Below are 15824 nucleotides of genomic sequence, written 5' to 3' on the forward strand. Positions count from 1 at the left end.
TTTTTAATTACATTCTTTCTAATTTGAACAAAGAACCCAAAAGATCATGTGTTAGAATTGTTAGCACCAGCATTTCCGGTCGACAGCAAGAAACAAAAATGAATTTATATGTATTCTCTCGGTTTAGATAGCAGCTTTATTTTTTAACTTACTGTAGAACAGAAAGTTAAAGAATGACTCAGATCACGCACTGTCCACAGTCATGGATTAAACAATAACCTGACTGATGACTTTAAAGGGGACAGTGAATATACGTTATATTATTGGTGCCAATTTTAACTAACTTGCATCAGTTTGGGCAGTGTGCAGTAAATTCAATTGAATGGTTCAGCACTAAACAATAAATACTTACTCAGGCCATGGCTTGTGTTTAGAATATATATATATATATATATATATATATATATATATATATATATATATATATATATATATATATATATATTCACCTGGGTCTTTGAGCAAATAAATACATATTTGTACAAAGCACATTGCTTTAGTATCAAGAAAAGAAAAACAAATTCTGTTCAATACAATGGATCTAAACAGTTGCTGATCTAAGCACTGCTGTCATTTATATAATTAAAGAATGGGATTTTGTGAAAATCTTTTTATTTTTATTTAGAATAGACAATAACTACAATAAACTGCAAACCCTCTCTACTAATACAATTTATAACTAGGGCTTCTGATTTTCAGTGTTTATAACCTAATTACTGCTTTCCTTTAAAAATGTAATTGATGCCTGTTAAGCCATTCGTGTATCTCAATCACAACTGTGGTGAAATGCGTTAATAGTAAAATTGATTTAATTTACAGGTTTGTGCTGTGTAACAAATAAATGGGCTTTTAAATCGTAAGTCTTACTTTTTCATTTCAAACAGAAGCGACTCCTCTTTATTAATATAAATACAGTTACACATAACGATTGTGATAAAGTGTGTCGAGCATAACTACTTTATACTTTAATAAAGATTAGTCACTTTAACATGTTGCGGTCTTGGTTGTACTTTCTGCTTGAAATGAAAAATTAAAACATGGCCAATTTAAAAGCCCATTTAGTTGTTTAAAAGGAGAAAAAAATAAGTAAATTAAATCAATTTTACTATTAACACGTTTCTCAGTTGTGATTGAGATGCATGGATGGCTTAACAGGTATTAATTTAATTCTTAAATGACAGTATAAAAGTTGGGATAAAACACAGTAAATCAAAGCCCTATTTAAAACCTAGAACTTAATCAAAATGGACTTTAAAAACCCCAGCTAAATAACACATTTGTAAAAATCTAGGGCAAAGTTGAATCTTTGTGTTTGCATTCTTCCTGGTTCTCATGAATGTCTATGAAGCCTCCTCCACCTGTTGATGACACACCTGTACACAGTTAAAAGTGCGTCATAGGCTAATTTTCAGTGAACTTAGAGTGACTTAGATTAAAAATATGTTCGAGAACCACAAATGTATACTGCATATATCATCAGTCATTGACAACAGGTCTAATTCACAAAGTTTTAACTAAAGTAATTTAAAGAAAGTTTGTTTTAATTTCTTAAATAAGTTTGGTATTCATGAAACTGTTCTAGACTTTTAAAGGAGCCAAGGGTATTGCAGGTGTCCCCTATTGTCCCCTGACCTGTAGTATCATTAGTAAGGTGACCATATGGCTCCATGTTCAACAGGACAGTTTATGGTTTTCAGCTCACAACCCAATACATTCTGGTAAGTGTAGTCCTGCTTCTCTTAAAGGAAAGATGGTACCTGAGACAGGTAAAATGTACCAAAATGCATTGGGTTTTGAGTTGAAAAGCCTGAACTGTCCCAAACTGTCCTGCTGAACATGGAGCAATATGGTCACCTTAATCATTAGTAATCTCATATTAACCATTTAGGTGGAGGGCAATTCTATGTGGGGAGACAGATGGTGTACTGTAAGTAAAAGTGGGCAGCTGAAGTTTATTGTGCATACAGTTAGAATGGAAGTTCTGTTGGAAGCTATAATGGTTTCTGGGGTAAATCACAACATAACAACAACAACTTAAATTAATATAGCGCCTTATGTGCAGACCTGCACACAAAAGGCGCTTTACACAATCTAAAAAATACAGTATCTAAAGGAGTAATAACAAACTAATCAAAAAATCAGGACATAAACACGAAAAGCTAATTTGGCTATAAAAGCAAACAGATAGCAGAGGGCAACGAGAGACACGCTTCTCAAGGGCCTTAACCAAATGCGAGACCTTTTTAAACCGATCAACTGGCTGGCAGTTCTTGATGTCAGCAGGGAAGTCATTCCATAGCACAGGAGCCAGGGGCCTAAAGGGACGATCACCAAGACAAACCCGTTTCACATCAGGAACAACCAGCAGGCCAGCCTGGGAGGATCTAAGGGTACAAACCAGCTGGTAAGGACAAAGTAATTCAGTGAGGTAAACATGACCAGTACCATTGAGTGAGCGATAAGTCAGGAGAAGTAGTTTAAAAGAGATTCGATACTTGATAGGAAGCCAATGAAGTTTAGCCAGAACTGCTGTAATGTGGTGGTGCTTATTCGTACCAGTCAAGATTCAGGCATCTGCAATCTGAACTATTTGTAATCTATCAATTACTTTAGATGGAAGGCCTATAAATAGAGAGTTACAATAGTCAAGCCTAGAGGTTACAAAAGCATGGATCAAAATCTCAGCATCAGTGACAGAGAGAAAACCTAGAACTTTGGCAATCTTCCGTAAATGGAAAAAAGAGGATTTGACCTCAAAAGATATTGTTGTGTCTAAGTGTACCCCAAGGCTCTTTATAGAACCTGAAGGCTGCAGTAGTTACCATAACTAAACTGAGAAGTGAAAGATTTCAGTTGTGTTTTAGAGTCCGTAAACAGAAGTTCTGTTTTACTAGCATTTAGCTGCAAAAAATGTGCAGACATCCATGATTGTGTGTCTGCAAGACACTTGGTAAGCACTAATATATCAGAAGACATGTTAGTATTCACTTTCAGATATAGCTGTGTGTCATCAGCATATGAATGAAACTGAACACTGTGTCTACGGATGATCTCACCCAGGAGCAACATGTTGATGTTAAAGAGCAGTGGGCCCAAAACCGAGCCCTGGGGGACACCAGAATTAACATCCAAGTAAGTTAGTGAAGATTCACCAAACATAGCATTTATATTTTCAGGCAAAGGTGCAAACAACTGTTTCAGAGTCTGGATCAATCCCAGTGGTGCATGCTCATAACCTGCCAACTATGTGGATCTCTGTGGCAAAGTGCCCACCCTCTATGTATATAGTATATGTGCACTGTTATTATTTATTGTATTATGATTTATTGTTTATAAATGACGGTGAATAGCCGTGTGTGTTTTGTTATTGTTCGGCATCATGGATGGGGTTAAAAGCCCCATCATAAAAACCTTGTGCAGAAGGTGACCATCTCCTGAGTTAATTCATTGATTAATTGTTGCTAATTGGGAGATGGTCACCTGTATAAAAAGCCTGCAGTTTTCTGCGCTCTGGGTGGAGAATAGTGGGGAGAACGAGAGCGAGAGAAGGTGTCTGAAACGAAAGAAACTAAAAATCAAGGATCATTGAAGGCTACTGCCCAGCCTGACTTATGTTTATTTTTGTTCAAACCTTTTATTTTGTTGTTTGAAAATAAACGGCGCTGCAGCGCCTTTTGCCCTGCAGCACTTGCCTCTGTGTTTGTTCCTACATCTGACCTGAAGTCACCGCTCAGCCATTCCTGTAACAATCTCCCATACACTTATGGCTACCAGGTCACTTAAAGGGGCAACAGTAATGTGTCAAGGGCCAGCAGGTAACTGACACTTCAAGAATGGGGTATGTCACAACTTTTGGTAATGGTCATTGGTAATTGTATTTATAATATGTATTGTAAATTATATACTGTGCCTTTAATTCCCCAGGTTGTTTAATGTTTGTTTAATGGCGTCTTTCAAAGGGGTTGGGATCTCGTAGTTAATGACACCAAATGTTGATTTGTAACAGATTTGGGTGGAGAGCTTGATAAATACAAGCTGAAGCCAGTAGAGGAATGTGCACTAGGGACTGACAATAAAAATCTGAAATCGCTGCTGGCCTGTATGTTTTTCTTCTCTCATATCAGGGCAAGCTTATTTATCTGGATAGTTGTGTGATAATTAAGCACAGGGAAAAGCATTTCTGCTATTGCATTCATTACATATTGTTGGACTTTACACTGCTCAGATCTGTGTTGGCTTTAACCTTTGGCCATAGTCATAAACTGTTATTCTACGTGGCAGTGATATCACCTAGCAATTAATAAAAAGAACATATGTCAGTGACTGCTTTGATTTTTTTTAATTACTTGTAATATTGCAAAACAACGGTCGAATTACACTGTTTATTTATTTCATATTGGTTCATGGTGTATCCTTTATAGCTATACCTGATCCTACAGCTTTTACTTACAGTTTGTTAACTGCAGAAAGTGAAATAAAAAGTCTGGTGGAAAAGGGAGGAATTGCTGTGTAGTGAGATTTCTAGGTTGTCAAACTCTGTATGTTCACTAAATTTATGACCACCGTTGACCCCTAAAATTCCAATGATGTCATAAACATCATATATTTTTAAATACTGTACATGCCTGTGAAAGGGTAGCGTCATTGCTAAAGCTGTTATCCGGCAGGAATGAGATTAAGACGAGACATGGAAGCTACAGTGCAAGCACTAGACCAGTGATTTTCAACCTGTGGTATGCGTACTGTAACTGGTACGCACCGACAGTTCTTTTACGATACGATTCCTCAAAACACAATGCTCCCTCAATCGCACCATCGTAATGTATCTATCTGTTTGTACCACTGAATCACAGAGAAATTATAAATTATGATGCAGGGCTCCAGGCTGCGACTAAAATGGTTACAAATGCAAAATAATAATAATAATTATCATCATCATCATCATCATCATCTTCATTTTGACAACTGTTTTTAGGGGTTAGGCACAAAAATGCTGCATCTCTCTTTAAAAGCAAGTGTCAACATTTACGAATGCGAAATGACGTCGGTCTTAAATATGAAAAAAAAACGCATAGTACATGTTTTAATAAACTTAAGTGCGATAAGGACAGTAACAATTTGATCAAATAAAAATGCTGTAAGTGCAGAGAGTTATATTAACATGAGCAGAATACGGAACCCCAGTTTCTTGCAACAGTTGTGATGGTGACCAAACATATGTGAGTACTGTTGTGTAAAAAAAGTAACTTAAAATGAACAGTTGTATTTAAGAAACGTAGCACAAGAACAGCAACAAATACAAATACACTTAAGGTGTGTGTATTGCACACGTGCCATTAACAAAATGTTGTGGAAACTTAAAATAAAGAAAATAATTAATGAAGGGCTGTGGTGCAGCAAAAAGCGCAAAAATTTAACAAACAAGGAAGTGAAAAGGTTACCGTACCAAGCTGGAAAAAAGTTATCTTTACGAACTCCAATATAGCAATGTTATCTTTCACCAGTCAAATCGTAGCGTGCCTAAATAATTAACGTTTTGAGTCAACACGTCTGTTGCGCCTTGCATCCCAGATATAATAAACCTAATTGCATTGTTTACCGTCAGCAGTTTAAGTATGATTTAATCATCAGATTCCAGATGAGCTGTAATATCTCTTCAGCCAAAGAAGAAGTCACACTAATTTTTGAGCACCGTTACCATTATGTAAAACAGTATGTAGCGTGAGTTTTGTACTAAAGCAGGATCAGCTGTTGCAGGGAAAACAAAGTTTATTTCTCCAACTGACCATTTAAAAAAAGTGACAGCAGAACACACATAAATACTTGTGACTGTAATTAGGAAGTGTACTATATACTGCAGCTTACCTGATTGCAGTAAACACCAAATAAATAAAAATAAAAAAGGCAGTTTACTAAATTTAGCTGAGATTGTGCTAATGAAAATATGACAATGTGCTTGCTGTGGTGTATTTAATATCGTAAATATAGCAGAGCAAACTCACTGCAATTTAAACTTGTTTTTACTGAAGAATAAATGTTATGTACAGTGCCTTGCGAAAGTATTCGGCCCCCTTGAACTTTGCGACCTTTTACCACATTTCAGGCTTCAAACATAAAGATATGAAACTGTAATTGTTTGTGAAGAATCAACAACAAGTGGGACACAGTCATGAAGTGGAACGAAATTTATTGGATATTTCAAACTTTTTTAACAAATAAAAAACTGAAAAATTGGGCGTGCAAAATTATTCAGCCCCCTTAAGTTAATACTTTGTAGCGCCACCTTTTGCTGCGATTACAGCTGTAAGTCGCTTGGGGTATGTCTCTATCAGTTTTGCACATCGAGAGACTGAAATTTTTGCCCATTCCTCCTTGCAAAACAGCTCGAGCTCAGTGAGGTTGGATGGAGAGCATTTGTGAACAGCAGTTTTCAGTTCTTTCCACAGATTCTCGATTGGATTCAGGTCTGGACTTTGACTTGGCCATTCTAACACCTGGATATGTTTATTTGTGAACCATTCCATTGTAGATTTTGCTTTATGTTTTGGATCATTGTCTTGTTGGAAGACAAATCTCCGTCCCAGTCTCAGGTCTTTTGCAGACTCCATCAGGTTTTGTTCCAGAATGGTCCTGTATTTGGCTCCATCCATCTTCCCATCAATTTTAACCATCTTCCCTGTCCCTGCTGAAGAAAAGCAGGCCCAAACCATGATGCTGCCACCACCATGTTTGACAGTGGGGATGGTGTGTTCAGGGTGATGAGCTGTGTTGCTTTTACGCCAAACATAACGTTTTGCATTGTTGCCAAAAAGTTCGATTTTGGTTTCATCTGACCAGAGCACCTTCTTCCACCTGTTTGGTGTGTCTCCCAGGTGGCTTGTGGCAAACTGTAAACGACACTTTTTATGGATATCTTTAAGAAATGGCTTTCTTCTTGCCACTCTTCCATAAAGGCCAGATTTGTGCAGTATACGACTGATTGTTGTCCTATGGACAGAGTCTCCCACCTCAGCTGTAGATCTCTGCAGTTCATCCAGAGTGATCATGGGCCTCTTGGCTGCATCTCTGATCAGTCTTCTCCTTGTATGAGCTGAAAGTTTAGAGGGACGGCCAGGTCTTGGTAGATTTGCAGTGGTCTGATACTCCTTCCATTTCAATATTATCGCTTGCACAGTGCTCCTTGGGATGTTTAAAGCTTGGGAAATCTTTTTGTATCCAAATCCGGCTTTAAACTTCTCCACAACAGTATCTCGGACCTGCCTGGTGTGTTCCTTGTTCTTCATGATGCTCTCTGCGCTTTAAACGGACCTCTGAGACTATCACAGTGCAGGTGCATTTATACGGAGACTTGATTACACACAGGTGGATTCTATTTATCATCATTAGTCATTTAGGTCAACATTGGATCATTCAGAGATCCTCACTAAACTTCTGGAGAGAGTTTGCTGCACTGAAAGTAAAGGGGCTGAATAATTTTGCACGCCCAATTTTTCAGTTTTTTATTTGTTAAAAAAGTTTGAAATATCCAATAAATTTCGTTCCACTTCATGATTGTGTCCCACTTGTTGCTGATTCTTCACAAAAAATTACAGTTTCATATCTTTATGTTTGAAGCCTGAAATGTGGCAAAAGGTCGCAAAGTTGAAGGGGGCCGAATACTTTCGCAAGGCACTGTAAATCGTAACACTGAGCATGGCAGCTGCCGCATGCTGTCTCCATATTACTGTACACAATTAAAGTCACCAATTCCACACAACACTTGCAAAATATAAAAATATAAACGTGCAGATTTCATGAATAGATTAACCATTCAGCAGAATAAGGCAACAAACAAGCGAGTACAGACACAAACCTGGTTTTAATGGGGTGGGTCTCGGTTTTACAACAACAGTTTAAGATTGCACAGTTACTGGTACACCTGGTGGTCCCTGCTGGAAACACTGGTACTTGAGATGAAAAGGTTGAAAACCACTGCACTGGAGCACACATTTATTAACAAAGAAACAGGTACAAAGCCAAAATAAAAGGCTTAAACAAAAACTTTAAATACACACACACCTTATTGTTTCAGGCTATGCTAAATCCTTCTCCCAAACTCCAACAAACAAAGGCTTGTCTTCCCTTTGTATACATGTGGCCATTCCCCAGTTCACACTCACCCCTGCCAAACTTACATTCAAAATAAATCAATCTTTATTAATCTAAACAAAACACCATATTTACATCCATCCAATTAGCACACATGGAAGATAGCACACCACTTAAAAATAACTATTTTGATTATTGAAATTAGTCACAAGTCTTGCCCCTTAAAGGCTGTACAACAACTTCTATTTACACTGTATGGATCTTGTTTGTAGAAAGCTATGACACAGTCCATGATACAGGTAGTCTGGCTTTTTAGCATTAGTGCATAGTAATCTATAAATAAATAAATAAATAAATACATGGTATTTCCCAGAACTTTGTCATATTTTGGTCAACTTTCACTATGTTAATATATGTATTTATTTTTAACTTGTATTCTCTTTTTAACCCTAATTTTCCAAACATTGCTTTCAGGTAACATAACTTTTTTTGTTGTTTACATGCCCCATAGGTTTGTCTCTAGCTTTCATGCTAAAGGTGCAGGTGTGGAGGAGTCAAAATGCAGTATCTTCAGCATACTGTATAACTGTAAAAAACCAATGGTCTTCCTCTGTTGCCATCGTCTAGCCAATCACCTCTTTTACACAGGCTAAGTAATTGAACCAGAAAGACCAACTGGACTTGTTGGGTGCCTGACCAGTAGTGATCACTGAATTTGATTGAACAAGCCCCATCCAAGCGTTCCTCTCATAGACCAATGCTGCAGTATAGTCAGGTCTGAATTATAATGTTTATAATGTGTAACATTAACATTTGTCAATGAACTTACTTCTTTCAGTAGTTCCTCACATGTAGAACAGTGTGATATACAGTAATCTTGAGCCCAGTGTCTTTCTACTGTTAGGTATTTTAAATGCACATCACCCAGCACTGACATAGATAACAGATTAGCAGTTATTGAATTTAGCTGACCCAGCTGATAATTTTTCAATAAATGCTGCTCTCAGCAGACAGTTGAAGATGTGAAGGCAACCTTATGCAAACAGAGCTGTCATTCAGAGAAATAAAGCAGACTTAATCATTTTTTTTTTTAAAGCATTAGTATATGAATCCACACAAAGTAAACTTATGGTAAATTATCTCTTTAAAGAGTAAGTAGAGGGGTTTGAAAAAGATAGCATTATATGTGCCCACGTGTTGCTACAACTGTTTAAATAATGTACCTGCAATTTCTCTTTTAAATGTTAACATCCTGACAACTGTTTAATTACATGCCTGCAGCTTCTTTTTATTGTTAACATCCAGACAACTTTTTACACTTATAACTTTAAAGTCTGTTTCAAAGCTCTTTTTAGAATGGCCGCTGTAATGCAATGATAGTGTAAGGATTATTGTCCCCATTGTCAAACAGGTATGTAAAAGTGATGGCTGCAGGATGTGACGTCAGACCACAAAGGAACACACACAGGCAGTACTGGCAGGTGAAACTGAGACACTACGGCGCTCAGCTTTTATTAAATAATATAAACAAAAATATTTTAACAAAACAAAACAGTTTTTGAAACCAAAAGGCTAGTTGGCCAAACAAACAAACAATAAACAATAACAAGTATCGCGATGACTCCTCTCCCTCTGGCGCTGGAGACAGCAGCGATGACTCCTCTCCCTCTGGTGCGGGAAATAGTGGAGGGACCTCTCCCTCTGGCGCTGGAGAACGGCAGCGATGACTCCTCTCCCTCTGGCACTGGAGACGGCTCCTCTCCCTGTGACACATGTATGGGGTGCGAAATGTAAAAAAAAAAACCACTTATATTTTAACAGTGTTTTTCACGTTTTAGGTCACAGGTCAAAGTGACAGATGCCGTTAGATTTTGCCTGAAGAGTTTCCATAAAAATGAAAACATGAAGTTGCAGCTGAAACATTTTTAGATTAGCAGTTGTAGAAGCAGAGGTGGCATATTTACAAATTAATACAAGCTTCGCTAATAGGGATGTAAAAATACTGCTACATAAAGGGTTCATTTTTCTTGTACAATACCCACAAATCGAACTTCAACTTGAACATGGCCTAGGGAATGATAGAATATAGTTGTATATCAATTAGGCAGCCAATATCTCAAAGTGTTAGGTCTTTATCATCCAGGAATGGTCACTTGCTGGAACAGAGTATACAGTACCAGTAATTCTATACCAATCAATATTAACAGAGAGATTATAAAAAAAAAAAAAAACAAAAAAAAAAACAGGCTTTTAGGCCTTTCTAAATGATCAAATATGAAAAATATGGAGATTATTTTCAAAACGAGCAAGGTCAGTGAACAGAGTATTAAATTAAATAGTCAGGGAAGCAGGCAGCTGCAAAAAGTAATAGTAACAAAAAGTTCAGTGTCAGTAGCAAAAGTAAATAATGCTAGAATAAACAAATGTGCTGTAACCAGGGCAGAATTTTAATATTTAAACCGGTAGCGATGGGGTGACAGGATGGCACCAGCACTTCAAGTTGACTCAGGTCACAGACAGTCAGTTGTTATATGCTCCAGTTCAACATTCCAAATGTTTTACAGAACCATGGTATGTTCTACTTGCACATTAAGCTCACAACACCACAGCAAACAACATGACAGTAAATAAGGAGTAAATAGAAACATATAATCAATCATAAAACATAAAACTCAGCAATAACTTAGCAGGCACAGATGTCAGTCAGCAATGAGTCGACCCTACGGCTAAAAGCAACCTCACATATGAACCTTTCTTTTGTTGAAACTCATTCCAGTCATTGGCGGCAGCAAACTGAAAACACCTAAAACTGTTTATACCATGGGAACCAGTTGAATAAAATTACTGGATCTTAAGTTGTACAATAAAGAGCTCCAGTAAACTACGCAAGTAAGCAGGTGTTTTCCTAATTAAGGTTCCGTATATTAACATATATCAGTGTTTCAGTCGATAGGCTTTTAGAGGCCATATTATAAATAGCATCGCCATAATCTAAAATAGGGAGTAAAGACATCTGAACAAAGATATATTTGGTGGAATGTGTAAAACAAGATGTGTTACGATAAATTAAGCTATCCATATGTGTTTTAAATATTAATGCACCATTGTGACAGGGTGCTCGTGTCACGTGTGTGGACAGCCGCAGCTTAGGCAATACAGAGAGACATGGGAGGTGGAGTTGAAACGCCAGTACAGGCGCGCAGGATTTATTAATACAAAAGTAAATAAACAAAGGGGTCATGTGACGTTATCAACAATGGTAACGCACAGAGGACACATACAGCAAGCTGTACAAAAGGCAAAATAAAACACAGTACAATAACTACAAATAAAAGGTGCCACACAGGGCAAGCACTAGCCTTATAAATGAGGCGTCCTGCTCCAGGAACCGGCTATGCTACGTAACCCTCGCTATACATTATTTGGGATCACTATCCCCTAAACTAACCTACTTATGAGCCAGTATCGATACGACGACTCCTGTTTCTTCATATGGCCTTGGCTGGGCATTGCCTTCACAAGTACCGTGCTGCAGGTTAAGGGTTGCTTAGCCCTGCCACAGCCAGCCAAATTCCTAACTATAATCTGCAATTTACTCAAACCTTATTACAGGTGAACATTTTATAGTTACTACTTAAGGAGCCCTTGACATTTTTTGTATTGAGTAACATAAATGTAGTTTTGTTTGCATTAAATACCATTTTTATTTTTATCCAAACTTAAGTTTCTAATCCCCTCGTGGCCATGGTGGTCATCAAACATTAAATGTAAAACATTGAAAAAAAAAATATTAGTGCTGCATAGAGGCGCTCAGTTCATCTCAATCTGGAATGTCAGAATCTGACCATTACATTTGGTCCTGTATAGAGAGACATGGTAGTTAATTTAGTAGATATCATATGTTTATGGTTGAACTATTTATTCTAAAGTGTGACGTGTTAACTGCTGGGCTTCAATATCAATTTACCCTTTCATATTTGTCACTGCTGTTCTGCACTCAAAGAAAAAGAAGGTATTCATGTTTTTTTTTGCCTTGTTTATTAAATATATATGTTATTATTATTATTATTATTATTATTATTATTATTATTATTATTATTATTATTATTATTATTTATTTCTTAGCAGACACCCTTATCCAGAGCGACTTACAGTCCTAAACCAAAAAATACATATATATATATATTAATTATATATATATTAATTATATATATATATATATATATATATATATATATATATATATATATATATATATATATATATATATATATATATATATATTGTTTATTTAGCAGATGCCTTTACCCAAGGCGACTTACAGAGACTAGGGTGTGTGAACTATGCATCAGCTGCAGAGTCACTTACAACTACATCTCACCTGAAAGACGGAGCGCAAGAAGGTTAAATGACTTGCTCAGGGTCACATAATGAGTCAGTGGCTGAGGTGGGATTTGAACCAGGGATCTTCTGGTTACAAGCCCCTTTCTTTATATATATATATATATATATATAATGTTAAAGTATAATTAGGGTTTGCCAATATTACTATTCGACACATCAGCTTTAACATTTAATAACTTTGCGCTGAATAATCATTACCACAGACCATTGAAAAGGGGTTCCGTGCCACTTGCTCTATTTGTAAAGATGGTGTCCATGTTAAACATTGACAAAACAAGCAAACATTCAAACATGTTTAAAGTTGTTTAGACCACAGGGCTCTATTCGAAAACCTTTAACATGTTTTTTATGATTAAAAAAATACAGTTGTATATTCAGCTAACTGTTCTACACTTGTGTTCTCTTCCTTAACAACAAGCTAGAAATATTTAATAAACATTTAACTATATTTTAATGACATAAAGAGACAAGTTCAAGATTTGTGAATGGCTCACAGTAGATAAAAAATGACTTCAAAAGCTCAGCCTGAGTGAGAGAAATCTTTTTGATACAAGTCCTTTGGTAATTTGCCTAGTGAATTTGTTCCATTTAAACATTACAGTATAGAATGCTGATTCACCATATTACTTTATCTGTTTGAATACTGTTTTTAGATTGTATAATTTATAACCAGTTAGCTTCCTAGGGCCGGTGACTGGCAACGTGCCGCCCTAGGCAAAGTCTAGCATAGCACCCTTATATCAGTCAGGTAATGATTATTATATTTATTTTTTAAATCAGCAGGTTTTTGATTCAGCTTGTATTGTGCAATCACTCTGTGTGCTCGTATATATAACCTGGTTTCTGTTTTGAAAAATTGTACAGACCATGTACATATTTTAAATTGTGTTTCCCAAAGTATATGGGATTTTGAAATGACTGTTTCATAATTTATAGCGTCATCATTTTATACTGAAATATGAAACAAAATGTACTAGTTGAAAATGAATGTTTTGGCAAAAGCGTTAATGTTCCTTTGATATTGCAAATTAGATTTTTCATGCTTAACAATTATTCTAGAGAAGAGCACAACACTATAGGGAAATATCCAATTTAAAACAGTAGGTTGTGAGGCAGATACTAATGGTAGAATATGCCAAGTGAAAAGATATAGCTTTTTAAATTACGTAGCACACATTATGCATCAATTTAACATTAATCTATGCTGTCAAATGAAATGATCTAATGTATTGGGAAACAAAGGTTGATCTAAACAAAACTATTTACATAACAATATTATCAAAAATGCACAATACCAATGTACTGTATGTTTTGAAAATAAAAATAAATGTACAGAAACTTAGCAGAAAGGGCTGCAGGGCAACACAGACGTTGTCACGCCAACTACCTTCCCATATAGTCTGTCTAATTACACACACTGTAATTAAACTAACTTCATGCTTTTAGAATATATGCACATACACAAAATACAGTACTTCACAAGTTTATCATTATTAATACATTTCTCAGTTGTAATTGAGATACACAAATGGCTTATCAAGGATCAATTGTTTAACCTTACACACATGTCTGGTAAATGCATTGGTGATGATGGGAGTCTGTGAACCTGAACTGTCTCAGCCTGTCCTGGTGTTATGCCAATAGTGTTTTCGGAAGAAAAGTGTCTCACCGGTGACACAGCCATGTCTGGTCACCAAAGTAACAACGACATATGGGCAAGTAAAAAGATGACAGTAGCTTAGCTAGTCCGTTTAAAAAAAATAAAAATAAAAGCATTTTTACAGCTGAATTCAACTCATGTCCATGATGGGTTCCATTTACATAGTATTACATGTCTTTACAGGTTAGTAATATTGCCAGTCATGTGATAGGCAACACTCTATATAGTATCGATTGTTTCGGGACTTCAGAGATCGGAATTGAACACATTGTATTAGCATTGGTATTTACATTCAAAATACTGTAAATTCACATACGTTTAAATTATTAACCAAATTCTTCTTCTGACAGCAAAAATCAATGCCAGTTTAGTGGCTTACTTCTCATTACGGATGACGTTAAGTCAGTCATAAAGCTATTTTCTCTATAAAACGGCATAATAGATAGAATGAACTCTCTTTACTATCGATCACGCCATACCATGTGAAAGTGCGTGTTTGGATAGGATTCTTTAGTGTGATGCCAGTTACTGTGGTGCTAAATGTCACGGGAGCTGTGCTTCACACATAATGCAGATTCCTTTCTTTCATTTTTTGCTTTTTTGCCGACCCCCTAAATTTGCCGCACGAGGCAGCTGTCTAGTTTGCCTAGGCCTTCCTCTGGACCTGTAGCTTCTCATAACGGCATGAGTCCCATTTATTAACTGTCATGCGCAGCATCTAACCCCATGTTAAGTGGCTAAGAAGCATGTGGATAAACAAACACTACAGGTATAAAACCAGAGATGAGCTGCATACAATTATTGCTTCTATTTGAAAAAAAAATCTCTTTACAGTATATGAAATGTACCTGGAACTACAGTGCCACTTAGTGGGCAGACAGTGTTGGTGACATTGGGGATAAAATTAAATCAAAATATTGGCATACATTTTCAGTGGGTATGTAGCATGTAGTTTCTTTAAAATATATATTTAAGCTTTCTGAACAGTACATTATATTTCATATACATTGAATTACAATAATAATACTAACAATAACACACACATATGTATATATATATATATATATATATATATATATATATATATATATATATATATATATATATATATATATATATATAGTGCCTTGCATAAGTATTCGACCCCCCCATACTTAACACTTTGAAGGTGCAAAATATTTTTTATTGTGACACAAAGGTTAATTAAACAAAAAAAAAAAGACATTTGTTGGTTGCATAAGTATTCACCCCCCTGAGTCAATACTTGGTAAAAGCACCTTTGGCAGCAATTACAGCTGTGAGTCTTTTTGGGTAAGTCTCTACCAGCTTTGCACATCTGGATCCTGCAATTTTTGCCCATTCTTCTTAGCAAAATTGCTCAAGCTCTTTCAAGTTGGATGGGGACCGTTGGTGAACAGCAATTTTCAAGTCTTGCCACAGATTCTCAATCGGATTGAGGTCTGGGTTTTGACAGGGCCATTCTAAGACATTCAGGTTCTTGTTTTTAAACCACTCCAGTGTAGCTTTGGCTGTGTGTTTAGGGTCATTGTCCTGCTGGAAGGTGAACCTCCGCCCCAGTCCTAGGTCTCTTGCAGACTGAAACAGGTTTTCCTCTAGAATTTCCCTTATTGGAACACTATACATTTGCCAAGTACAGTAAGCTGTTCATGAA

This window comes from Acipenser ruthenus, chromosome 5, assembly GCF_902713425.1.
Source record: "Acipenser ruthenus chromosome 5, fAciRut3.2 maternal haplotype, whole genome shotgun sequence".
Classification (NCBI taxonomy): Eukaryota; Metazoa; Chordata; class Actinopteri; order Acipenseriformes; family Acipenseridae; genus Acipenser; species Acipenser ruthenus.